Here is a 25,864-nt window from a genome sequence, read left to right as displayed (position 1 = left end):
CAGGTAACTTTCTTTGGAGTGGAAGCGGAGAGATCGCACCAGATGCCAATTCTAGATCTTATCACACCTGTGGTCACTGCAGCAGCAGGTGAATCCACTTTGTCCAAAAGGGATCTATTCCATTCAATTGCAAATGATCTAGATAAGACAGAGAACTGCAGCACGGGGACATAGCCGAGTTGGTCAGGTTGAGTGGTGATGAGTTTGCTATTTGGATGAATAAAGAAAGTCAAAAGTGTGAAAGATAAAAAACAAAAGGAGGAAGTGTGAAAAGTGAATGGGCCAAATTGAGGTGCATATGAAGACGTATGCTTTCTTCCAATTCATTAAATCGGGCTAATATGAATCAGGTGAATTGAGTTCTGCTTTTGGAAACTGGGTTAAGAAGGGGTGCACCGTTCCTGGAGGTACTGCAATACCAGGTCAATGCGTGGAGTGGACAGAGCAAGCTCTTTTTCCATCTCCCTGTTCTAAAAATCCATTTAATATATGGTCCCCAGATAGGGGACGTATCAGATATTAAACTGATAAGAACAGATTTTGATTTAATGAAGCTTTCCAAAGCACCACAAAAAATGCATGACCGAAGTCACACCAAAAACAGTGCAAAGGCTAGGATTCGTGTGGACCCCACCGTGAGGAGAGGGTCCCCAAAAATCAACCCCGTCCCTCCGAGCCAGAAGGCCACAGCAAGGGTCAGGGATCTTCCGTGCTCCCCCAAGCCGAAGCCTGGTTGAGCCTTGTCGTTGCTCCCAGCGTCCACCCAGGCATCTTACCCAAGTGGAGTAGAGAGCTACTAGTTGTTGGTTTCGCAGCCGAAACTGCCCGGACCGTCAACCGGTGTTGGTTTCTCAGCCCAAGGCTAACCGGACCTCCAACCGGGTGTTGGATTCTCAGCCGAAGCTGACCCAGACCTCCAACCGGGTGTTGGTTTCTCAGCCGAAGCTGACCCAGACCTCCAACCGGGTGTTAGTTTCTCAGCCCGAAGCTGACCAGACCTCCGACCGGGATTGTAAAAATTTCCCTTCCTAGCCAGAAGGCCGGGATAGGGTAATATGCTCAAAAAGTATGAAAAGGCAAGGTACGGTGTGCTACAGAGCCCAAGGCTTGCCGGGGTCCCAAGCCAGCAAGCTCAGACTCACTCCAGGGTCGTCAGTCCTGGGGCACGTTGTACCATAGCCCCCCACCCTTACTCAGTCTAATAGCCTCGATCCTGGTAGGGCCATGTTTTCCTCTGGATGAATATACTATCCACCCAGAGTACTAGCAAGCGCAACCTTCCAGTGTGCATTGTATCATTGTACTAAGGTGGCCTGGAGCTTAAACCACCTCTTCGAACAACACTACACTTGATCTTAGCCAAAAGGCCGAGAAGCGATAACCAGAATTGGTTTGGGCCTCGAGTGGCACCCTGGCCTATGCCGGACACATCTTAGGGAGAGAGAGCGAGAGGGAGACAAACCCACGCCTACACAAGACATTTTGTCACCCAAGCCAACCCTTGAAAAGGCTGCTTTGCAGAGCAAAAACAAGAAGAATGGTGCGTTTTGCAGCCGCCGCCCACTGCAATGAATCTGAATAACTCCTCCTTTAGGGCGCAAGCAACTCCCCTCCCCCTTGCAGTCTTTCCAATTCACGATACAAAAAGACGGACAGGACAGGTTGCCTGACTTTCCGTCACTGCCACCCTTTGCCATCCTTACCCGTAGAAAGCCCTTTCATCATCCCCAAACCCTAATCTTTTCCCTTTCCTTCCCAGCCCCCAAACCCTGCCCTCTGTACCTTTCTCACCACCCGCTTCCCTTCTCCTGTCATCCCCCTACCACCCGGGAAAAAAAGAGATTGCCCCCTCCTTCCACTAGCCCACCCTCCCACCCAAAGAACAACTTCTTCTGCGCAGCTTGTTTTCTAGGCAGCAGCGCTATTGTGATGTCATCGGGGGGCATTGTGACAAGCCGCCAGTGTTCCGTCTCTTCATGTTGTGCACAGTTCAAACGGAAAATACATCAACAGGCAGACTACAGAAAAGCTTACTATCAAAGGTTAGAGGGGGGCTTTCTCAGAGGGCTTTTTACAGTTTTTCTATTCCCAATTAGCCGTTTAAGTGTACTTATTGAAAGTAGTAATTCTTTCATAGGCCGCCCTTTCTTAGTATTTGACGTTCCTTATATTGCGGTATGAGGCTTCGCAGTAGGTTGCAAACATTCATCACCCATGACTGTCCCCAATTGAGCTCAGAAGCTCAATGTCTATCATGACCTCTCTTTTAGAATGTCCAAGAGCAAGCAAACTATTCCTCCAGGAGAGGGCGCCAACAGACTACTAAAGAGATCATCATTACTCAAAGAAAACCCCAAAAACCAATGCATGATAGGAATAAACAGGTAACTTTCTTTGGAGTGGAAGCGGAGAGATCGCACCAGATGCCAATTCTAGATCTTATCACACCTGTGGTCACTGCAGCAGCAGGTGAATCCACTTTGTCCAAAAGGGATCTATTCCATTCAATTGCAAATGATCTAGATAAGACAGAGAACTGCAGCACGGGGACATAGCCGAGTTGGTCAGGTTGAGTGGTGATGAGTTTGCTATTTGGATGAATAAAGAAAGTCAAAAGTGTGAAAGATAAAAAACAAAAGGAGGAAGTGTGAAAAGTGAATGGGCCAAATTGAGGTGCATATGAAGACGTATGCTTTCTTCCAATTCATTAAATCGGGCTAATATGAATCAGGTGAATTGAGTTCTGCTTTTGGAAACTGGGTTAAGAAGGGGTGCACCGTTCCTGGAGGTACTGCAATACCAGGTCAATGCGTGGAGTGGACAGAGCAAGCTCTTTTTCCATCTCCCTGTTCTAAAAATCCATTTAATATATGGTCCCCAGATAGGGGACGTATCAGATATTAAACTGATAAGAACAGATACTACACTTGATCTTAGCCAAAAGGCCGAGAAGCGATAACCAGAATTGGTTTGGGCCTCGAGTGGCACCCTGGCCTATGCCGGACACATCTTAGGGAGAGAGAGCGAGAGGGAGACAAACCCACGCCTACACAAGACATTTTGTCACCCAAGCCAACCCTTGAAAAGGCTGCTTTGCAGAGCAAAAACAAGAAGAATGGTGCATTTTGCAGCCGCCGCCCACTGCAATGAATCTGAATAACTCCTCCTTTAGGGCGCAAGCAACTCCCCTCCCCCTTGCAGTCTTTCCAATTCACGATACAAAAAGACGGACAGGACAGGTTGCCTGACTTTCCGTCACTGCCACCCTTTGCCATCCTTACCCGTAGAAAGCCCTTTCATCATCCCCAAACCCTAATCTTTTCCCTTTCCTTCCCAGCCCCCAAACCCTGCCCTCTGTACCTTTCTCACCACCCGCTTCCCTTCTCCTGTCATCCCCCTACCACCCGGGAAAAAAAGAGATTGCCCCCTCCTTCCACTAGCCCACCCTCCCACCCAAAGAACAACTTCTTCTGCGCAGCTTGTTTTCTAGGCAGCAGCGCTATTGTGATGTCATCGGGGGGCATTGTGACAAGCCGCCAGTGTTCCGTCTCTTCATGTTGTGCACAGTTCAAACGGAAAATACATCAACAGGCAGACTACAGAAAAGCTTACTATCAAAGGTTAGAGGGGGGCTTTCTCAGAGGGCTTTTTACAGTTTTTCTATTCCCAATTAGCCGTTTAAGTGTACTTATTGAAAGTAGTAATTCTTTCATAGGCCGCCCTTTCTTAGTATTTGACGTTCCTTATATTGCGGTATGAGGCTTCGCAGTAGGTTGCAAACATTCATCACCCATGACTGTCCCCAATTGAGCTCAGAAGCTCAATGTCTATCATGACCTCTCTTTTAGAATGTCCAAGAGCAAGCAAACTATTCCTCCAGGAGAGGGCGCCAACAGACTACTAAAGAGATCATCATTACTCAAAGAAAACCCCAAAAACCAATGCATGATAGGAATAAACAGGTAACGTTCTTTGGAGTGGAAGCGGAGAGATCGCACCAGATGCCAATTCTAGATCTTATCACACCTGTGGTCACTGCAGCAGCAGGTGAATCCACTTTGTCCAAAAGGGATCTATTCCATTCAATTGCAAATGATCTAGATAAGACAGAGAACTGCAGCACGGGGACATAGCCGAGTTGGTCAGGTTGAGTGGTGATGAGTTTGCTATTTGGATGAATAAAGAAAGTCAAAAGTGTGAAAGATAAAAAACAAAAGGAGGAAGTGTGAAAAGTGAATGGGCCAAATTGAGGTGCATATGAAGACGTATGCTTTCTTCCAATTCATTAAATCGGGCTAATATGAATCAGGTGAATTGAGTTCTGCTTTTGGAAACTGGGTTAAGAAGGGGTGCACCGTTCCTGGAGGTACTGCAATACCAGGTCAATGCGTGGAGTGGACAGAGCAAGCTCTTTTTCCATCTCCCTGTTCTAAAAATCCATTTAATATATGGTCCCCAGATAGGGGACGTATCAGATATTAAACTGATAAGAACAGATACTACACTTGATCTTAGCCAAAAGGCCGAGAAGCGATAACCAGAATTGGTTTGGGCCTCGAGTGGCACCCTGGCCTATGCCGGACACATCTTAGGGAGAGAGAGCGAGAGGGAGACAAACCCACGCCTACACAAGACATTTTGTCACCCAAGCCAACCCTTGAAAAGGCTGCTTTGCAGAGCAAAAACAAGAAGAATGGTGCGTTTTGCAGCCGCCGCCCACTGCAATGAATCTGAATAACTCCTCCTTTAGGGCGCAAGCAACTCCCCTCCCCCTTGCAGTCTTTCCAATTCACGATACAAAAAGACGGACAGGACAGGTTGCCTGACTTTCCGTCACTGCCACCCTTTGCCATCCTTACCCGTAGAAAGCCCTTTCATCATCCCCAAACCCTAATCTTTTCCCTTTCCTTCCCAGCCCCCAAACCCTGCCCTCTGTACCTTTCTCACCACCCGCTTCCCTTCTCCTGTCATCCCCCTACCACCCGGGAAAAAAAGAGATTGCCCCCTCCTTCCACTAGCCCACCCTCCCACCCAAAGAACAACTTCTTCTGCGCAGCTTGTTTTCTAGGCAGCAGCGCTATTGTGATGTCATCGGGGGGCATTGTGACAAGCCGCCAGTGTTCCGTCTCTTCATGTTGTGCACAGTTCAAACGGAAAATACATCAACAGGCAGACTACAGAAAAGCTTACTATCAAAGGTTAGAGGGGGGCTTTCTCAGAGGGCTTTTTACAGTTTTTCTATTCCCAATTAGCCGTTTAAGTGTACTTATTGAAAGTAGTAATTCTTTCATAGGCCGCCCTTTCTTAGTATTTGACGTTCCTTATATTGCGGTATGAGGCTTCGCAGTAGGTTGCAAACATTCATCACCCATGACTGTCCCCAATTGAGCTCAGAAGCTCAATGTCTATCATGACCTCTCTTTTAGAATGTCCAAGAGCAAGCAAACTATTCCTCCAGGAGAGGGCGCCAACAGACTACTAAAGAGATCATCATTACTCAAAGAAAACCCCAAAAACCAATGCATGATAGGAATAAACAGGTAACTTTATTTGGAGTGGAAGCAGAGAGATAACACCAGATGCCAATTGTAGATCCTCTCACACCTGTGGTCACTGCAGCATCTGACTCCACTTTGTCCAAAAGGGATCTATTCCATTCAATTACACATGATCTAGATTAGACTGACAACAAGATACTGCACGGGACATAGCAGAGTTGGTGAAGTTGAGTGGTGATGAGTTTGCTATTTGGATGAATAAAGCAAGTAAAAAGTGTGTTAGATAAAAATTCATTTCAATTCGCTAATCGGGCTAATATGAATCAGGTGAATCGAGTTCTGCTTTTGGAAACTGGGTTAAGAAGGGGTGCACCGTTCCTGGAGGTACTGCAATACCAGGTCAATGCGTGGAGTGGACAGAGCAAGCTCTTTTTCCATCTCCCTGTTCTAAAAATCCATTTAATATATGGTCCCCAGATAGGGGACGTATCAGATATTAAACTGATAAGAACAGATACTACACTTGATCTTAGCCAAAAGGCCGAGAAGCGATAACCAGAATTGGTTTGGGCCTCGAGTGGCACCCTGGCCTATGCCGGACACATCTTAGGGAGAGAGAGCGAGAGGGAGACAAACCCACGCCTACACAAGACATTTTGTCACCCAAGCCAACCCTTGAAAAGGCTGCTTTGCAGAGCAAAAACAAGAAGAATGGTGCGTTTTGCAGCCGCCGCCCACTGCAATGAATCTGAATAACTCCTCCTTTAGGGCGCAAGCAACTCCCCTCCCCCTTGCAGTCTTTCCAATTCACGATACAAAAAGACGGACAGGACAGGTTGCCTGACTTTCCGTCACTGCCACCCTTTGCCATCCTTACCCGTAGAAAGCCCTTTCATCATCCCCAAACCCTAATCTTTTCCCTTTCCTTCCCAGCCCCCAAACCCTGCCCTCTGTACCTTTCTCACCACCCGCTTCCCTTCTCCTGTCATCCCCCTACCACCCGGGAAAAAAAGAGATTGCCCCCTCCTTCCACTAGCCCACCCTCCCACCCAAAGAACAACTTCTTCTGCGCAGCTTGTTTTCTAGGCAGCAGCGCTATTGTGATGTCATCGGGGGGCATTGTGACAAGCCGCCAGTGTTCCGTCTCTTCATGTTGTGCACAGTTCAAACGGAAAATACATCAACAGGCAGACTACAGAAAAGCTTACTATCAAAGGTTAGAGGGGGGCTTTCTCAGAGGGCTTTTTACAGTTTTTCTATTCCCAATTAGCCGTTTAAGTGTACTTATTGAAAGTAGTAATTCTTTCATAGGCCGCCCTTTCTTAGTATTTGACGTTCCTTATATTGCGGTATGAGGCTTCGCAGTAGGTTGCAAACATTCATCACCCATGACTGTCCCCAATTGAGCTCAGAAGCTCAATGTCTATCATGACCTCTCTTTTAGAATGTCCAAGAGCAAGCAAACTATTCCTCCAGGAGAGGGCGCCAACAGACTACTAAAGAGATCATCATTACTCAAAGAAAACCCCAAAAACCAATGCATGATAGGAATAAACAGGTAACTTTATTTGGAGTGGAAGCAGAGAGATAACACCAGATGCCAATTGTAGATCCTCTCACACCTGTGGTCACTGCAGCATCTGACTCCACTTTGTCCAAAAGGGATCTATTCCATTCAATTACACATGATCTAGATTAGACTGACAACAAGATACTGCACGGGACATAGCAGAGTTGGTGAAGTTGAGTGGTGATGAGTTTGCTATTTGGATGAATAAAGCAAGTAAAAAGCGTGTTAGATAAAAATTCATTTCAATTCGCTAATCGGGCTAATATGAATCAGGTGAATCGAGTTCTGCTTTTGGAAACTGGGTTAAGAAGGGGTGCACCGTTCCTGGAGGTACTGCAATACCAGGTCAATGCGTGGAGTGGACAGAGCAAGCTCTTTTTCCATCTCCCTGTTCTAAAAATCCATTTAATATATGGTCCCCAGATAGGGGACGTATCAGATATTAAACTGATAAGAACAGATACTACACTTGATCTTAGCCAAAAGGCCGAGAAGCGATAACCAGAATTGGTTTGGGCCTCGAGTGGCACCCTGGCCTATGCCGGACACATCTTAGGGAGAGAGAGCGAGAGGGAGACAAACCCACGCCTACACAAGACATTTTGTCACCCAAGCCAACCCTTGAAAAGGCTGCTTTGCAGAGCAAAAACAAGAAGAATGGTGCGTTTTGCAGCCGCCGCCCACTGCAATGAATCTGAATAACTCCTCCTTTAGGGCGCAAGCAACTCCCCTCCCCCTTGCAGTCTTTCCAATTCACGATACAAAAAGACGGACAGGACAGGTTGCCTGACTTTCCGTCACTGCCACCCTTTGCCATCCTTACCCGTAGAAAGCCCTTTCATCATCCCCAAACCCTAATCTTTTCCCTTTCCTTCCCAGCCCCCAAACCCTGCCCTCTGTACCTTTCTCACCACCCGCTTCCCTTCTCCTGTCATCCCCCTACCACCCGGGAAAAAAAGAGATTGCCCCCTCCTTCCACTAGCCCACCCTCCCACCCAAAGAACAACTTCTTCTGCGCAGCTTGTTTTCTAGGCAGCAGCGCTATTGTGATGTCATCGGGGGGCATTGTGACAAGCCGCCAGTGTTCCGTCTCTTCATGTTGTGCACAGTTCAAACGGAAAATACATCAACAGGCAGACTACAGAAAAGCTTACTATCAAAGGTTAGAGGGGGGCTTTCTCAGAGGGCTTTTTACAGTTTTTCTATTCCCAATTAGCCGTTTAAGTGTACTTATTGAAAGTAGTAATTCTTTCATAGGCCGCCCTTTCTTAGTATTTGACGTTCCTTATATTGCGGTATGAGGCTTCGCAGTAGGTTGCAAACATTCATCACCCATGACTGTCCCCAATTGAGCTCAGAAGCTCAATGTCTATCATGACCTCTCTTTTAGAATGTCCAAGAGCAAGCAAACTATTCCTCCAGGAGAGGGCGCCAACAGACTACTAAAGAGATCATCATTACTCAAAGAAAACCCCAAAAACCAATGCATGATAGGAATAAACAGGTAACTTTCTTTGGAGTGGAAGCGGAGAGATCGCACCAGATGCCAATTCTAGATCTTATCACACCTGTGGTCACTGCAGCAGCAGGTGAATCCACTTTGTCCAAAAGGGATCTATTCCATTCAATTGCAAATGATCTAGATAAGACAGAGAACTGCAGCACGGGGACATAGCCGAGTTGGTCAGGTTGAGTGGTGATGAGTTTGCTATTTGGATGAATAAAGAAAGTCAAAAGTGTGAAAGATAAAAAACAAAAGGAGGAAGTGTGAAAAGTGAATGGGCCAAATTGAGGTGCATATGAAGACGTATGCTTTCTTCCAATTCATTAAATCGGGCTAATATGAATCAGGTGAATTGAGTTCTGCTTTTGGAAACTGGGTTAAGAAGGGGTGCACCGTTCCTGGAGGTACTGCAATACCAGGTCAATGCGTGGAGTGGACAGAGCAAGCTCTTTTTCCATCTCCCTGTTCTAAAAATCCATTTAATATATGGTCCCCAGATAGGGGACGTATCAGATATTAAACTGATAAGAACAGATACTACACTTGATCTTAGCCAAAAGGCCGAGAAGCGATAACCAGAATTGGTTTGGGCCTCGAGTGGCACCCTGGCCTATGCCGGACACATCTTAGGGAGAGAGAGCGAGAGGGAGACAAACCCACGCCTACACAAGACATTTTGTCACCCAAGCCAACCCTTGAAAAGGCTGCTTTGCAGAGCAAAAACAAGAAGAATGGTGCGTTTTGCAGCCGCCGCCCACTGCAATGAATCTGAATAACTCCTCCTTTAGGGCGCAAGCAACTCCCCTCCCCCTTGCAGTCTTTCCAATTCACGATACAAAAAGACGGACAGGACAGGTTGCCTGACTTTCCGTCACTGCCACCCTTTGCCATCCTTACCCGTAGAAAGCCCTTTCATCATCCCCAAACCCTAATCTTTTCCCTTTCCTTCCCAGCCCCCAAACCCTGCCCTCTGTACCTTTCTCACCACCCGCTTCCCTTCTCCTGTCATCCCCCTACCACCCGGGAAAAAAAGAGATTGCCCCCTCCTTCCACTAGCCCACCCTCCCACCCAAAGAACAACTTCTTCTGCGCAGCTTGTTTTCTAGGCAGCAGCGCTATTGTGATGTCATCGGGGGGCATTGTGACAAGCCGCCAGTGTTCCGTCTCTTCATGTTGTGCACAGTTCAAACGGAAAATACATCAACAGGCAGACTACAGAAAAGCTTACTATCAAAGGTTAGAGGGGGGCTTTCTCAGAGGGCTTTTTACAGTTTTTCTATTCCCAATTAGCCGTTTAAGTGTACTTATTGAAAGTAGTAATTCTTTCATAGGCCGCCCTTTCTTAGTATTTGACGTTCCTTATATTGCGGTATGAGGCTTCGCAGTAGGTTGCAAACATTCATCACCCATGACTGTCCCCAATTGAGCTCAGAAGCTCAATGTCTATCATGACCTCTCTTTTAGAATGTCCAAGAGCAAGCAAACTATTCCTCCAGGAGAGGGCGCCAACAGACTACTAAAGAGATCATCATTACTCAAAGAAAACCCCAAAAACCAATGCATGATAGGAATAAACAGGTAACTTTATTTGGAGTGGAAGCAGAGAGATAACACCAGATGCCAATTGTAGATCCTCTCACACCTGTGGTCACTGCAGCATCTGACTCCACTTTGTCCAAAAGGGATCTATTCCATTCAATTACACATGATCTAGATTAGACTGACAACAAGATACTGCACGGGACATAGCAGAGTTGGTGAAGTTGAGTGGTGATGAGTTTGCTATTTGGATGAATAAAGCAAGTAAAAAGTGTGTTAGATAAAAATTCATTTCAATTCGCTAATCGGGCTAATATGAATCAGGTGAATCGAGTTCTGCTTTTGGAAACTGGGTTAAGAAGGGGTGCACCGTTCCTGGAGGTACTGCAATACCAGGTCAATGCGTGGAGTGGACAGAGCAAGCTCTTTTTCCATCTCCCTGTTCTAAAAATCCATTTAATATATGGTCCCCAGATAGGGGACGTATCAGATATTAAACTGATAAGAACAGATACTACACTTGATCTTAGCCAAAAGGCCGAGAAGCGATAACCAGAATTGGTTTGGGCCTCGAGTGGCACCCTGGCCTATGCCGGACACATCTTAGGGAGAGAGAGCGAGAGGGAGACAAACCCACGCCTACACAAGACATTTTGTCACCCAAGCCAACCCTTGAAAAGGCTGCTTTGCAGAGCAAAAACAAGAAGAATGGTGCGTTTTGCAGCCGCCGCCCACTGCAATGAATCTGAATAACTCCTCCTTTAGGGCGCAAGCAACTCCCCTCCCCCTTGCAGTCTTTCCAATTCACGATACAAAAAGACGGACAGGACAGGTTGCCTGACTTTCCGTCACTGCCACCCTTTGCCATCCTTACCCGTAGAAAGCCCTTTCATCATCCCCAAACCCTAATCTTTTCCCTTTCCTTCCCAGCCCCCAAACCCTGCCCTCTGTACCTTTCTCACCACCCGCTTCCCTTCTCCTGTCATCCCCCTACCACCCGGGAAAAAAAGAGATTGCCCCCTCCTTCCACTAGCCCACCCTCCCACCCAAAGAACAACTTCTTCTGCGCAGCTTGTTTTCTAGGCAGCAGCGCTATTGTGATGTCATCGGGGGGCATTGTGACAAGCCGCCAGTGTTCCGTCTCTTCATGTTGTGCACAGTTCAAACGGAAAATACATCAACAGGCAGACTACAGAAAAGCTTACTATCAAAGGTTAGAGGGGGGCTTTCTCAGAGGGCTTTTTACAGTTTTTCTATTCCCAATTAGCCGTTTAAGTGTACTTATTGAAAGTAGTAATTCTTTCATAGGCCGCCCTTTCTTAGTATTTGACGTTCCTTATATTGCGGTATGAGGCTTCGCAGTAGGTTGCAAACATTCATCACCCATGACTGTCCCCAATTGAGCTCAGAAGCTCAATGTCTATCATGACCTCTCTTTTAGAATGTCCAAGAGCAAGCAAACTATTCCTCCAGGAGAGGGCGCCAACAGACTACTAAAGAGATCATCATTACTCAAAGAAAACCCCAAAAACCAATGCATGATAGGAATAAACAGGTAACTTTATTTGGAGTGGAAGCAGAGAGATAACACCAGATGCCAATTGTAGATCCTCTCACACCTGTGGTCACTGCAGCATCTGACTCCACTTTGTCCAAAAGGGATCTATTCCATTCAATTACACATGATCTAGATTAGACTGACAACAAGATACTGCACGGGACATAGCAGAGTTGGTGAAGTTGAGTGGTGATGAGTTTGCTATTTGGATGAATAAAGCAAGTAAAAAGCGTGTTAGATAAAAATTCATTTCAATTCGCTAATCGGGCTAATATGAATCAGGTGAATCGAGTTCTGCTTTTGGAAACTGGGTTAAGAAGGGGTGCACCGTTCCTGGAGGTACTGCAATACCAGGTCAATGCGTGGAGTGGACAGAGCAAGCTCTTTTTCCATCTCCCTGTTCTAAAAATCCATTTAATATATGGTCCCCAGATAGGGGACGTATCAGATATTAAACTGATAAGAACAGATACTACACTTGATCTTAGCCAAAAGGCCGAGAAGCGATAACCAGAATTGGTTTGGGCCTCGAGTGGCACCCTGGCCTATGCCGGACACATCTTAGGGAGAGAGAGCGAGAGGGAGACAAACCCACGCCTACACAAGACATTTTGTCACCCAAGCCAACCCTTGAAAAGGCTGCTTTGCAGAGCAAAAACAAGAAGAATGGTGCGTTTTGCAGCCGCCGCCCACTGCAATGAATCTGAATAACTCCTCCTTTAGGGCGCAAGCAACTCCCCTCCCCCTTGCAGTCTTTCCAATTCACGATACAAAAAGACGGACAGGACAGGTTGCCTGACTTTCCGTCACTGCCACCCTTTGCCATCCTTACCCGTAGAAAGCCCTTTCATCATCCCCAAACCCTAATCTTTTCCCTTTCCTTCCCAGCCCCCAAACCCTGCCCTCTGTACCTTTCTCACCACCCGCTTCCCTTCTCCTGTCATCCCCCTACCACCCGGGAAAAAAAGAGATTGCCCCCTCCTTCCACTAGCCCACCCTCCCACCCAAAGAACAACTTCTTCTGCGCAGCTTGTTTTCTAGGCAGCAGCGCTATTGTGATGTCATCGGGGGGCATTGTGACAAGCCGCCAGTGTTCCGTCTCTTCATGTTGTGCACAGTTCAAACGGAAAATACATCAACAGGCAGACTACAGAAAAGCTTACTATCAAAGGTTAGAGGGGGGCTTTCTCAGAGGGCTTTTTACAGTTTTTCTATTCCCAATTAGCCGTTTAAGTGTACTTATTGAAAGTAGTAATTCTTTCATAGGCCGCCCTTTCTTAGTATTTGACGTTCCTTATATTGCGGTATGAGGCTTCGCAGTAGGTTGCAAACATTCATCACCCATGACTGTCCCCAATTGAGCTCAGAAGCTCAATGTCTATCATGACCTCTCTTTTAGAATGTCCAAGAGCAAGCAAACTATTCCTCCAGGAGAGGGCGCCAACAGACTACTAAAGAGATCATCATTACTCAAAGAAAACCCCAAAAACCAATGCATGATAGGAATAAACAGGTAACTTTCTTTGGAGTGGAAGCGGAGAGATCGCACCAGATGCCAATTCTAGATCTTATCACACCTGTGGTCACTGCAGCAGCAGGTGAATCCACTTTGTCCAAAAGGGATCTATTCCATTCAATTGCAAATGATCTAGATAAGACAGAGAACTGCAGCACGGGGACATAGCCGAGTTGGTCAGGTTGAGTGGTGATGAGTTTGCTATTTGGATGAATAAAGAAAGTCAAAAGTGTGAAAGATAAAAAACAAAAGGAGGAAGTGTGAAAAGTGAATGGGCCAAATTGAGGTGCATATGAAGACGTATGCTTTCTTCCAATTCATTAAATCGGGCTAATATGAATCAGGTGAATTGAGTTCTGCTTTTGGAAACTGGGTTAAGAAGGGGTGCACCGTTCCTGGAGGTACTGCAATACCAGGTCAATGCGTGGAGTGGACAGAGCAAGCTCTTTTTCCATCTCCCTGTTCTAAAAATCCATTTAATATATGGTCCCCAGATAGGGGACGTATCAGATATTAAACTGATAAGAACAGATACTACACTTGATCTTAGCCAAAAGGCCGAGAAGCGATAACCAGAATTGGTTTGGGCCTCGAGTGGCACCCTGGCCTATGCCGGACACATCTTAGGGAGAGAGAGCGAGAGGGAGACAAACCCACGCCTACACAAGACATTTTGTCACCCAAGCCAACCCTTGAAAAGGCTGCTTTGCAGAGCAAAAACAAGAAGAATGGTGCGTTTTGCAGCCGCCGCCCACTGCAATGAATCTGAATAACTCCTCCTTTAGGGCGCAAGCAACTCCCCTCCCCCTTGCAGTCTTTCCAATTCACGATACAAAAAGACGGACAGGACAGGTTGCCTGACTTTCCGTCACTGCCACCCTTTGCCATCCTTACCCGTAGAAAGCCCTTTCATCATCCCCAAACCCTAATCTTTTCCCTTTCCTTCCCAGCCCCCAAACCCTGCCCTCTGTACCTTTCTCACCACCCGCTTCCCTTCTCCTGTCATCCCCCTACCACCCGGGAAAAAAAGAGATTGCCCCCTCCTTCCACTAGCCCACCCTCCCACCCAAAGAACAACTTCTTCTGCGCAGCTTGTTTTCTAGGCAGCAGCGCTATTGTGATGTCATCGGGGGGCATTGTGACAAGCCGCCAGTGTTCCGTCTCTTCATGTTGTGCACTGTTCAAACCGAAAATACATCAACAGGCAGGCTACAGAAAAGCTTACTAACAAAGGTTAGAGAGGGGCTTTCTCAGAGGGCTTTTTACAGTTTGTCTATTCCCAATTAGCCGGTTTAGTATACTTAATGAAAGTACTAATTCTTTCATAGGCCGCCCATTCTTAGTATTTGACGTTCAGGTAACAACAGGTAACTTTATTTGGAGTGGAAGCAGAGAGATAACACCAGATGCCAATTGTAGATCCTCTCACACCTGTGGTCACTGCAGCATCTGACTCCACTTTGTCCAAAAGGGATCTATTCCATTCAATTACACATGATCTAGATTAGACTGACAACAAGATACTGCACGGGACATAGCAGAGTTGGTGAAGTTGAGTGGTGATGAGTTTGCTATTTGGATGAATAAAGCAAGTAAAAAGTGTGTTAGATAAAAATTCATTTCAATTCGCTAATCGGGCTAATATGAATCAGGTGAATCGAGTTCTGCTTTTGGAAACTGGGTTAAGAAGGGGTGCACCGTTCCTGGAGGTACTGCAATACCAGGTCAATGCGTGGAGTGGACAGAGCAAGCTCTTTTTCCATCTCCCTGTTCTAAAAATCCATTTAATATATGGTCCCCAGATAGGGGACGTATCAGATATTAAACTGATAAGAACAGATACTACACTTGATCTTAGCCAAAAGGCCGAGAAGCGATAACCAGAATTGGTTTGGGCCTCGAGTGGCACCCTGGCCTATGCCGGACACATCTTAGGGAGAGAGAGCGAGAGGGAGACAAACCCACGCCTACACAAGACATTTTGTCACCCAAGCCAACCCTTGAAAAGGCTGCTTTGCAGAGCAAAAACAAGAAGAATGGTGCGTTTTGCAGCCGCCGCCCACTGCAATGAATCTGAATAACTCCTCCTTTAGGGCGCAAGCAACTCCCCTCCCCCTTGCAGTCTTTCCAATTCACGATACAAAAAGACGGACAGGACAGGTTGCCTGACTTTCCGTCACTGCCACCCTTTGCCATCCTTACCCGTAGAAAGCCCTTTCATCATCCCCAAACCCTAATCTTTTCCCTTTCCTTCCCAGCCCCCAAACCCTGCCCTCTGTACCTTTCTCACCACCCGCTTCCCTTCTCCTGTCATCCCCCTACCACCCGGGAAAAAAAGAGATTGCCCCCTCCTTCCACTAGCCCACCCTCCCACCCAAAGAACAACTTCTTCTGCGCAGCTTGTTTTCTAGGCAGCAGCGCTATTGTGATGTCATCGGGGGGCATTGTGACAAGCCGCCAGTGTTCCGTCTCTTCATGTTGTGCACTGTTCAAACCGAAAATACATCAACAGGCAGGCTACAGAAAAGCTTACTAACAAAGGTTAGAGAGGGGCTTTCTCAGAGGGCTTTTTACAGTTTGTCTATTCCCAATTAGCCGGTTTAGTATACTTAATGAAAGTACTAATTCTTTCATAGGCCGCCCATTCTTAGTATTTGACGTTCAGGTAACAACAGGTAACTTTATTTGGAGTGGAAGCAGAGAGATAACACCAGATGCCAATTGTAGATCCTCTCACACCTGTGGTCACTGCAGCATCTGACTCCACTTTGTCCAAAAGGGATCTATTCCATTCAATTACACATGATCTAGATTAGACTGACAACAAGATACTGCACGGGACATAGCAGAGTTGGTGAAGTTGAGTGGTGATGAGTTTGCTATTTGGATGAATAAAGCAAGTAAAAAGTGTGTTAGATAAAAATTCATTTCAATTCGCTAATCGGGCTAATATGAATCAGGTGAATCGAGTTCTGCTTTTGGAAACTGGGTTAAGAAGGGGTGCACCGTTCCTGGAGGTACTGCAATACCAGGTCAATGCGTGGAGTGGACAGAGCAAGCTCTTTTTCCATCTCCCTGTTCTAAAAATCCATTTAATATATGGTCCCCAGATAGGGGACGTATCAGATATTAAACTGATAAGAACAGATACTACACTTGATCTTAGCCAAAAGGCCGAGAAGCGATAACCAGAATTGGTTTGGGCCTCGAGTGGCACCCTGGCCTATGCCGGACACATCTTAGGGAGAGAGAGCGAGAGGGAGACAAACCCACGCCTACACAAGACATTTTGTCACCCAAGCCAACCCTTGAAAAGGCTGCTTTGCAGAGCAAAAACAAGAAGAATGGTGCGTTTTGCAGCCGCCGCCCACTGCAATGAATCTGAATAACTCCTCCTTTAGGGCGCAAGCAACTCCCCTCCCCCTTGCAGTCTTTCCAATTCACGATACAAAAAGACGGACAGGACAGGTTGCCTGACTTTCCGTCACTGCCACCCTTTGCCATCCTTACCCGTAGAAAGCCCTTTCATCATCCCCAAACCCTAATCTTTTCCCTTTCCTTCCCAGCCCCCAAACCCTGCCCTCTGTACCTTTCTCACCACCCGCTTCCCTTCTCCTGTCATCCCCCTACCACCCGGGAAAAAAAGAGATTGCCCCCTCCTTCCACTAGCCCACCCTCCCACCCAAAGAACAACTTCTTCTGCGCAGCTTGTTTTCTAGGCAGCAGCGCTATTGTGATGTCATCGGGGGGCATTGTGACAAGCCGCCAGTGTTCCGTCTCTTCATGTTGTGCACTGTTCAAACCGAAAATACATCAACAGGCAGGCTACAGAAAAGCTTACTAACAAAGGTTAGAGAGGGGCTTTCTCAGAGGGCTTTTTACAGTTTGTCTATTCCCAATTAGCCGGTTTAGTATACTTAATGAAAGTACTAATTCTTTCATAGGCCGCCCATTCTTAGTATTTGACGTTCAGGTAACAACAGGTAACTTTATTTGGAGTGGAAGCAGAGAGATAACACCAGATGCCAATTGTAGATCCTCTCACACCTGTGGTCACTGCAGCATCTGACTCCACTTTGTCCAAAAGGGATCTATTCCATTCAATTACACATGATCTAGATTAGACTGACAACAAGATACTGCACGGGACATAGCAGAGTTGGTGAAGTTGAGTGGTGATGAGTTTGCTATTTGGATGAATAAAGCAAGTAAAAAGTGTGTTAGATAAAAATTCATTTCAATTCGCTAATCGGGCTAATATGAATCAGGTGAATCGAGTTCTGCTTTTGGAAACTGGGTTAAGAAGGGGTGCACCGTTCCTGGAGGTACTGCAATACCAGGTCAATGCGTGGAGTGGACAGAGCAAGCTCTTTTTCCATCTCCCTGTTCTAAAAATCCATTTAATATATGGTCCCCAGATAGGGGACGTATCAGATATTAAACTGATAAGAACAGATACTACACTTGATCTTAGCCAAAAGGCCGAGAAGCGATAACCAGAATTGGTTTGGGCCTCGAGTGGCACCCTGGCCTATGCCGGACACATCTTAGGGAGAGAGAGCGAGAGGGAGACAAACCCACGCCTACACAAGACATTTTGTCACCCAAGCCAACCCTTGAAAAGGCTGCTTTGCAGAGCAAAAACAAGAAGAATGGTGCGTTTTGCAGCCGCCGCCCACTGCAATGAATCTGAATAACTCCTCCTTTAGGGCGCAAGCAACTCCCCTCCCCCTTGCAGTCTTTCCAATTCACGATACAAAAAGACGGACAGGACAGGTTGCCTGACTTTCCGTCACTGCCACCCTTTGCCATCCTTACCCGTAGAAAGCCCTTTCATCATCCCCAAACCCTAATCTTTTCCCTTTCCTTCCCAGCCCCCAAACCCTGCCCTCTGTACCTTTCTCACCACCCGCTTCCCTTCTCCTGTCATCCCCCTACCACCCGGGAAAAAAAGAGATTGCCCCCTCCTTCCACTAGCCCACCCTCCCACCCAAAGAACAACTTCTTCTGCGCAGCTTGTTTTCTAGGCAGCAGCGCTATTGTGATGTCATCGGGGGGCATTGTGACAAGCCGCCAGTGTTCCGTCTCTTCATGTTGTGCACTGTTCAAACCGAAAATACATCAACAGGCAGGCTACAGAAAAGCTTACTAACAAAGGTTAGAGAGGGGCTTTCTCAGAGGGCTTTTTACAGTTTGTCTATTCCCAATTAGCCGGTTTAGTATACTTAATGAAAGTACTAATTCTTTCATAGGCCGCCCATTCTTAGTATTTGACGTTCAGGTAACAACAGGTAACTTTATTTGGAGTGGAAGCAGAGAGATAACACCAGATGCCAATTGTAGATCCTCTCACACCTGTGGTCACTGCAGCATCTGACTCCACTTTGTCCAAAAGGGATCTATTCCATTCAATTACACATGATCTAGATTAGACTGACAACAAGATACTGCACGGGACATAGCAGAGTTGGTGAAGTTGAGTGGTGATGAGTTTGCTATTTGGATGAATAAAGCAAGTAAAAAGTGTGTTAGATAAAAATTCATTTCAATTCGCTAATCGGGCTAATATGAATCAGGTGAATCGAGTTCTGCTTTTGGAAACTGGGTTAAGAAGGGGTGCACCGTTCCTGGAGGTACTGCAATACCAGGTCAATGCGTGGAGTGGACAGAGCAAGCTCTTTTTCCATCTCCCTGTTCTAAAAATCCATTTAATATATGGTCCCCAGATAGGGGACGTATCAGATATTAAACTGATAAGAACAGATACTACACTTGATCTTAGCCAAAAGGCCGAGAAGCGATAACCAGAATTGGTTTGGGCCTCGAGTGGCACCCTGGCCTATGCCGGACACATCTTAGGGAGAGAGAGCGAGAGGGAGACAAACCCACGCCTACACAAGACATTTTGTCACCCAAGCCAACCCTTGAAAAGGCTGCTTTGCAGAGCAAAAACAAGAAGAATTTTGCGTTTTGCAGCCGCCGCCCACTGCAATGAATCTGAATAACTCCTCCTTTAGGGCGCAAGCAACTCCCCTCCCCCTTGCAGTCTTTCCAATTCACGATACAAAAAGACGGACAGGACAGGTTGCCTGACTTTCCGTCACTGCCACCCTTTGCCATCCTTACCCGTAGAAAGCCCTTTCATCATCCCCAAACCCTAATCTTTTCCCTTTCCTTCCCAGCCCCCAAACCCTGCCCTCTGTACCTTTCTCACCACCCGCTTCCCTTCTCCTGTCATCCCCCTACCACCCGGGAAAAAAAGAGATTGCCCCCTCCTTCCACTAGCCCACCCTCCCACCCAAAGAACAACTTCTTCTGCGCAGCTTGTTTTCTAGGCAGCAGCGCTATTGTGATGTCATCGGGGGGCATTGTGACAAGCCGCCAGTGTTCCGTCTCTTCATGTTGTGCACTGTTCAAACCGAAAATACATCAACAGGCAGGCTACAGAAAAGCTTACTAACAAAGGTTAGAGAGGGGCTTTCTCAGAGGGCTTTTTACAGTTTGTCTTTTCCCAATTAGCCGGTTTAGTATACTTAATGAAAGTACTAATTCTTTCATAGGCCGCCCATTCTTAGTATTTGACGTTCAGGTAACAACAGGTAACTTTATTTGGAGTGGAAGCAGAGAGATAACACCAGATGCCAATTGTAGATCCTCTCACACCTGTGGTCACTGCAGCATCTGACTCCACTTTGTCCAAAAGGGATCTATTCCATTCAATTACACATGATCTAGATTAGACTGACAACAAGATACTGCACGGGACATAGCAGAGTTGGTGAAGTTGAGTGGTGATGAGTTTGCTATTTGGATGAATAAAGCAAGTAAAAAGTGTGTTAGATAAAAATTCATTTCAATTCGCTAATCGGGCTAATATGAATCAGGTGAATCGAGTTCTGCTTTTGGAAACTGGGTTAAGAAGGGGTGCACCGTTCCTGGAGGTACTGCAATACCAGGTCAATGCGTGGAGTGGACAGAGCAAGCTCTTTTTCCATCTCCCTGTTCTAAAAATCCATTTAATATATGGTCCCCAGATAGGGGACGTATCAGATATTAAACTGATAAGAACAGATACTACACTTGATCTTAGCCAAAAGGCCGAGAAGCGATAACCAGAATTGGTTTGGGCCTCGAGTGGCACCCTGGCCTATGCCGGACACATCTTAGGGAGAGAGAGCGAGAGGGAGACAAACCCACGCCTACACAAGACATTTTGTCACCCAAGCCAACCCTTGAAAAGGCTGCTTTGCAGAGCAAAAACAAGAAGAATGGTGCGTTTTGCAGCCGCCGCCCACTGCAATGAATCTGAATAACTCCTCCTTTAGGGCGCAAGCAACTCCCCTCCCCCTTGCAGTCTTTCCAATTCACGATACAAAAAGACGGACAGGACAGGTTGCCTGACTTTCCGTCACTGCCACCCTTTGCCATCCTTACCCGTAGAAAGCCCTTTCATCATCCCCAAACCCTAATCTTTTCCCTTTCCTTCCCAGCCCCCAAACCCTGCCCTCTGTACCTTTCTCACCACCCGCTTCCCTTCTCCTGTCATCCCCCTACCACCCGGGAAAAAAAGAGATTGCCCCCTCCTTCCACTAGCCCACCCTCCCACCCAAAGAACAACTTCTTCTGCGCAGCTTGTTTTCTAGGCAGCAGCGCTATTGTGATGTCATCGGGGGGCATTGTGACAAGCCGCCAGTGTTCCGTCTCTTCATGTTGTGCACTGTTCAAACCGAAAATACATCAACAGGCAGGCTACAGAAAAGCTTACTAACAAAGGTTAGAGAGGGGCTTTCTCAGAGGGCTTTTTACAGTTTGTCTATTCCCAATTAGCCGGTTTAGTATACTTAATGAAAGTACTAATTCTTTCATAGGCCGCCCATTCTTAGTATTTGACGTTCAGGTAACAACAGGTAACTTTATTTGGAGTGAAAGCAGAGAGATAACACCAGATGCCAATTGTAGATCCTCTCACACCTGTGGTCACTGCAGCATCTGACTCCACTTTGTCCAAAAGGGATCTATTCCATTCAATTACACATGATCTAGATTAGACTGACAACAAGATACTGCACGGGACATAGCAGAGTTGGTGAAGTTGAGTGGTGATGAGTTTGCTATTTGGATGAATAAAGCAAGTAAAAAGTGTGTTAGATAAAAATTCATTTCAATTCGCTAATCGGGCTAATATGAATCAGGTGAATCGAGTTCTGCTTTTGGAAACTGGGTTAAGAAGGGGTGCACCGTTCCTGGAGGTACTGCAATACCAGGTCAATGCGTGGAGTGGACAGAGCAAGCTCTTTTTCCATCTCCCTGTTCTAAAAATCCATTTAATATATGGTCCCCAGATAGGGGACGTATCAGATATTAAACTGATAAGAACAGATACTACACTTGATCTTAGCCAAAAGGCCGAGAAGCGATAACCAGAATTGGTTTGGGCCTCGAGTGGCACCCTGGCCTATGCCGGACACATCTTAGGGAGAGAGAGCGAGAGGGAGACAAACCCACGCCTACACAAGACATTTTGTCACCCAAGCCAACCCTTGAAAAGGCTGCTTTGCAGAGCAAAAACAAGAAGAATGGTGCGTTTTGCAGCCGCCGCCCACTGCAATGAATCTGAATAACTCCTCCTTTAGGGCGCAAGCAACTCCCCTCCCCCTTGCAGTCTTTCCAATTCACGATACAAAAAGACGGACAGGACAGGTTGCCTGACTTTCCGTCACTGCCACCCTTTGCCATGCTTACCCGTAGAAAGCCCTTTCATCATCCCCAAACCCTAATCTTTTCCCTTTCCTTCCCAGCCCCCAAACCCTGCCCTCTGTACCTTTCTCACCACCCGCTTCCCTTCTCCTGTCATCCCCCTACCACCCGGGAAAAAAAGAGATTGCCCCCTCCTTCCACTAGCCCACCCTCCCACCCAAAGAACAACTTCTTCTGCGCAGCTTGTTTTCTAGGCAGCAGCGCTATTGTGATGTCATCGGGGGGCATTGTGACAAGCCGCCAGTGTTCCGTCTCTTCATGTTGTGCACTGTTCAAACCGAAAATACATCAACAGGCAGGCTACAGAAAAGCTTACTAACAAAGGTTAGAGAGGGGCTTTCTCAGAGGGCTTTTTACAGTTTGTCTATTCCCAATTAGCCGGTTTAGTATACTTAATGAAAGTACTAATTCTTTCATAGGCCGCCCATTCTTAGTATTTGACGTTCAGGTAACAACAGGTAACTTTATTTGGAGTGGAAGCAGAGAGATAACACCAGATGCCAATTGTAGATCCTCTCACACCTGTGGTCACTGCAGCATCTGACTCCACTTTGTCCAAAAGGGATCTATTCCATTCAATTACACATGATCTAGATTAGACTGACAACAAGATACTGCACGGGACATAGCAGAGTTGGTGAAGTTGAGTGGTGATGAGTTTGCTATTTGGATGAATAAAGCAAGTAAAAAGTGTGTTAGATAAAAATTCATTTCAATTCGCTAATCGGGCTAATATGAATCAGGTGAATCGAGTTCTGCTTTTGGAAACTGGGTTAAGAAGGGGTGCACCGTTCCTGGAGGTACTGCAATACCAGGTCAATGCGTGGAGTGGACAGAGCAAGCTCTTTTTCCATCTCCCTGTTCTAAAAATCCATTTAATATATGGTCCCCAGATAGGGGACGTATCAGATATTAAACTGATAAGAACAGATACTACACTTGATCTTAGCCAAAAGGCCGAGAAGCGATAACCAGAATTGGTTTGGGCCTCGAGTGGCACCCTGGCCTATGCCGGACACATCTTAGGGAGAGAGAGCGAGAGGGAGACAAACCCACGCCTACACAAGACATTTTGTCACCCAAGCCAACCCTTGAAAAGGCTGCTTTGCAGAGCAAAAACAAGAAGAATGGTGCGTTTTGCAGCCGCCGCCCACTGCAATGAATCTGAATAACTCCTCCTTTAGGGCGCAAGCAACTCCCCTCCCCCTTGCAGTCTTTCCAATTCACGATACAAAAAGACGGACAGGACAGGTTGCCTGACTTTCCGTCACTGCCACCCTTTGCCATCCTTACCCGTAGAAAGCCCTTTCATCATCCCCAAACCCTAATCTTTTCCCTTTCCTTCCCAGCCCCCAAACCCTGCCCTCTGTACCTTTCTCACCACCCGCTTCCCTTCTCCTGTCATCCCCCTACCACCCGGGAAAAAAAGAGATTGCCCCCTCCTTCCACTAGCCCACCCTCCCACCCAAAGAACAACTTCTTCTGCGCAGCTTGTTTTCTAGGCAGCAGCGCTATTGTGATGTCATCGGGGGGCATTGTGACAAGCCGCCAGTGTTCCGTCTCTTCATGTTGTGCACTGTTCAAACCGAAAATACATCAACAGGCAGGCTACAGAAAAGCTTACTAACAAAGGTTAGAGAGGGGCTTTCTCAGAGGGCTTTTTACAGTTTGTCTATTCCCAATTAGCCGGTTTAGTATACTTAATGAAAGTACTAATTCTTTCATAGGCCGCCCATTCTTAGTATTTGACGTTCAGGTAACAACAGGTAACTTTATTTGGAGTGGAAGCAGAGAGATAACACCAGATGCCAATTGTAGATCCTCTCACACCTGTGGTCACTGCAGCATCTGACTCCACTTTGTCCAAAAGGGATCTATTCCATTCAATTACACATGATCTAGATTAGACTGACAACAAGATACTGCACGGGACATAGCAGAGTTGGTGAAGTTGAGTGGTGATGAGTTTGCTATTTGGATGAATAAAGCAAGTAAAAAGTGTGTTAGATAAAAATTCATTTCAATTCGCTAATCGGGCTAATATGAATCAGGTGAATCGAGTTCTGCTTTTGGAAACTGGGTTAAGAAGGGGTGCACCGTTCCTGGAGGTACTGCAATACCAGGTCAATGCGTGGAGTGGACAGAGCAAGCTCTTTTTCCATCTCCCTGTTCTAAAAATCCATTTAATATATGGTCCCCAGATAGGGGACGTATCAGATATTAAACTGATAAGAACAGATACTACACTTGATCTTAGCCAAAAGGCCGAGAAGCGATAACCAGAATTGGTTTGGGCCTCGAGTGGCACCCTGGCCTATGCCGGACACATCTTAGGGAGAGAGAGCGAGAGGGAGACAAACCCACGCCTACACAAGACATTTTGTCACCCAAGCCAACCCTTGAAAAGGCTGCTTTGCAGAGCAAAAACAAGAAGAATGGTGCGTTTTGCAGCCGCCGCCCACTGCAATGAATCTGAATAACTCCTCCTTTAGGGCGCAAGCAACTCCCCTCCCCCTTGCAGTCTTTCCAATTCACGATACAAAAAGACGGACAGGACAGGTTGCCTGACTTTCCGTCACTGCCACCCTTTGCCATCCTTACCCGTAGAAAGCCCTTTCATCATCCCCAAACCCTAATCTTTTCCCTTTCCTTCCCAGCCCCCAAACCCTGCCCTCTGTACCTTTCTCACCACCCGCTTCCCTTCTCCTGTCATCCCCCTACCACCCGGGAAAAAAAGAGATTGCCCCCTCCTTCCACTAGCCCACCCTCCCACCCAAAGAACAACTTCTTCTGCGCAGCTTGTTTTCTAGGCAGCAGCGCTATTGTGATGTCATCGGGGGGCATTGTGACAAGCCGCCAGTGTTCCGTCTCTTCATGTTGTGCACTGTTCAAACCGAAAATACATCAACAGGCAGGCTACAGAAAAGCTTACTAACAAAGGTTAGAGAGGGGCTTTCTCAGAGGGCTTTTTACAGTTTGTCTATTCCCAATTAGCCGGTTTAGTATACTTAATGAAAGTACTAATTCTTTCATAGGCCGCCCATTCTTAGTATTTGACGTTCAGGTAACAACAGGTAACTTTATTTGGAGTGGAAGCAGAGAGATAACACCAGATGCCAATTGTAGATCCTCTCACACCTGTGGTCACTGCAGCATCTGACTCCACTTTGTCCAAAAGGGATCTATTCCATTCAATTACACATGATCTAGATTAGACTGACAACAAGATACTGCACGGGACATAGCAGAGTTGGTGAAGTTGAGTGGTGATGAGTTTGCTATTTGGATGAATAAAGCAAGTAAAAAGTGTGTTAGATAAAAATTCATTTCAATTCGCTAATCGGGCTAATATGAATCAGGTGAATCGAGTTCTGCTTTTGGAAACTGGGTTAAGAAGGGGTGCACCGTTCCTGGAGGTACTGCAATACCAGGTCAATGCGTGGAGTGGACAGAGCAAGCTCTTTTTCCATCTCCCTGTTCTAAAAATCCATTTAATATATGGTCCCCAGATAGGGGACGTATCAGATATTAAACTGATAAGAACAGATTTTTGATTTAATGAAGCTTTCCAAAGCACCACAAAAAATGCATGACCGAAGTCACACCAAAAACAGTGCAAAGGCTAGGATTCGTGTGGACCCCACCGTGAGGAGAGGGTCCCCAAAAATCAACCCCGTCCCTTCGAGCCAGAAGGCCACAGCAAGGGTCAGGGATCTTCGGTGCTCCCCCAAGCCGAAGCCTGGTTGAGCCTTGTCGTTGCTCCCAGCGTCCACCCAGGCATCTTACCCAAGTGGAGTAGAGAGCTACTAGTTGTTGGTTTCGCAGCCGAAACTGCCCGGACCGTCAACCGGTGTTGGTTTCTCAGCCCAAGGCTAACCGGACCTCCAACCGGGTGTTGGTTTCTCAGCCGAAGCTGACCCAG

At 46.7% G+C, this 25,864-nt stretch overlaps 18 non-coding genes across 18 annotated transcripts; all 18 read right to left on the bottom strand.

Annotated features, from left to right (window-relative positions):
• Positions 1-385: 385 nt before the first annotated feature.
• Positions 386-581, bottom strand: LOC142280412 (U2 spliceosomal RNA). The gene has a single exon (XR_012742698.1). It is a non-coding gene; the product is annotated as a U2 spliceosomal RNA (small nuclear RNA).
• A 2,185-nt stretch (positions 582-2,766) lies between these two features.
• LOC142280334 (U2 spliceosomal RNA) lies at positions 2,767-2,957 on the bottom strand. The gene has a single exon (XR_012742626.1). It is a non-coding gene; the product is annotated as a U2 spliceosomal RNA (small nuclear RNA).
• Positions 2,958-4,344: 1,387 nt separating this feature from the next.
• Positions 4,345-4,535, bottom strand: LOC142280333 (U2 spliceosomal RNA). The gene has a single exon (XR_012742625.1). It is a non-coding gene; the product is annotated as a U2 spliceosomal RNA (small nuclear RNA).
• A 1,325-nt stretch (positions 4,536-5,860) lies between these two features.
• LOC142280332 (U2 spliceosomal RNA) lies at positions 5,861-6,051 on the bottom strand. Its single transcript, XR_012742624.1, has one exon. It is a non-coding gene; the product is annotated as a U2 spliceosomal RNA (small nuclear RNA).
• A 1,325-nt stretch (positions 6,052-7,376) lies between these two features.
• LOC142280331 (U2 spliceosomal RNA) lies at positions 7,377-7,567 on the bottom strand. Its single transcript, XR_012742623.1, has one exon. It is a non-coding gene; the product is annotated as a U2 spliceosomal RNA (small nuclear RNA).
• A 1,387-nt stretch (positions 7,568-8,954) lies between these two features.
• Positions 8,955-9,145, bottom strand: LOC142280329 (U2 spliceosomal RNA). Its single transcript, XR_012742621.1, has one exon. It is a non-coding gene; the product is annotated as a U2 spliceosomal RNA (small nuclear RNA).
• Positions 9,146-10,470: 1,325 nt separating this feature from the next.
• LOC142280328 (U2 spliceosomal RNA) lies at positions 10,471-10,661 on the bottom strand. Its single transcript, XR_012742620.1, has one exon. It is a non-coding gene; the product is annotated as a U2 spliceosomal RNA (small nuclear RNA).
• A 1,325-nt stretch (positions 10,662-11,986) lies between these two features.
• Positions 11,987-12,177, bottom strand: LOC142280326 (U2 spliceosomal RNA). Its single transcript, XR_012742619.1, has one exon. It is a non-coding gene; the product is annotated as a U2 spliceosomal RNA (small nuclear RNA).
• Positions 12,178-13,564: 1,387 nt separating this feature from the next.
• On the bottom strand, positions 13,565-13,755 carry LOC142280325 (U2 spliceosomal RNA). Its single transcript, XR_012742618.1, has one exon. It is a non-coding gene; the product is annotated as a U2 spliceosomal RNA (small nuclear RNA).
• Positions 13,756-14,872: 1,117 nt separating this feature from the next.
• LOC142280324 (U2 spliceosomal RNA) lies at positions 14,873-15,063 on the bottom strand. The gene has a single exon (XR_012742617.1). It is a non-coding gene; the product is annotated as a U2 spliceosomal RNA (small nuclear RNA).
• A 1,117-nt stretch (positions 15,064-16,180) lies between these two features.
• On the bottom strand, positions 16,181-16,371 carry LOC142280323 (U2 spliceosomal RNA). Its single transcript, XR_012742616.1, has one exon. It is a non-coding gene; the product is annotated as a U2 spliceosomal RNA (small nuclear RNA).
• Positions 16,372-17,488: 1,117 nt separating this feature from the next.
• Positions 17,489-17,679, bottom strand: LOC142280322 (U2 spliceosomal RNA). Its single transcript, XR_012742615.1, has one exon. It is a non-coding gene; the product is annotated as a U2 spliceosomal RNA (small nuclear RNA).
• Positions 17,680-18,796: 1,117 nt separating this feature from the next.
• LOC142280321 (U2 spliceosomal RNA) lies at positions 18,797-18,987 on the bottom strand. Its single transcript, XR_012742614.1, has one exon. It is a non-coding gene; the product is annotated as a U2 spliceosomal RNA (small nuclear RNA).
• A 1,117-nt stretch (positions 18,988-20,104) lies between these two features.
• On the bottom strand, positions 20,105-20,295 carry LOC142280320 (U2 spliceosomal RNA). Its single transcript, XR_012742613.1, has one exon. It is a non-coding gene; the product is annotated as a U2 spliceosomal RNA (small nuclear RNA).
• Positions 20,296-21,412: 1,117 nt separating this feature from the next.
• Positions 21,413-21,603, bottom strand: LOC142280319 (U2 spliceosomal RNA). Its single transcript, XR_012742612.1, has one exon. It is a non-coding gene; the product is annotated as a U2 spliceosomal RNA (small nuclear RNA).
• Positions 21,604-22,720: 1,117 nt separating this feature from the next.
• Positions 22,721-22,911, bottom strand: LOC142280317 (U2 spliceosomal RNA). The gene has a single exon (XR_012742610.1). It is a non-coding gene; the product is annotated as a U2 spliceosomal RNA (small nuclear RNA).
• Positions 22,912-24,028: 1,117 nt separating this feature from the next.
• LOC142280315 (U2 spliceosomal RNA) lies at positions 24,029-24,219 on the bottom strand. Its single transcript, XR_012742609.1, has one exon. It is a non-coding gene; the product is annotated as a U2 spliceosomal RNA (small nuclear RNA).
• Positions 24,220-25,336: 1,117 nt separating this feature from the next.
• LOC142280409 (U2 spliceosomal RNA) lies at positions 25,337-25,529 on the bottom strand. Its single transcript, XR_012742695.1, has one exon. It is a non-coding gene; the product is annotated as a U2 spliceosomal RNA (small nuclear RNA).
• Positions 25,530-25,864: the final 335 nt, after the last annotated feature.

Source organism: Anomaloglossus baeobatrachus, unplaced genomic scaffold (assembly GCF_048569485.1).
Source record: "Anomaloglossus baeobatrachus isolate aAnoBae1 unplaced genomic scaffold, aAnoBae1.hap1 Scaffold_451, whole genome shotgun sequence".
NCBI lineage: Eukaryota > Metazoa > Chordata > Amphibia > Anura > Aromobatidae > Anomaloglossus > Anomaloglossus baeobatrachus.
Note: the sequence above shows the minus strand (reverse complement) of the source record. Positions and strands in the feature narration are given on the sequence as shown.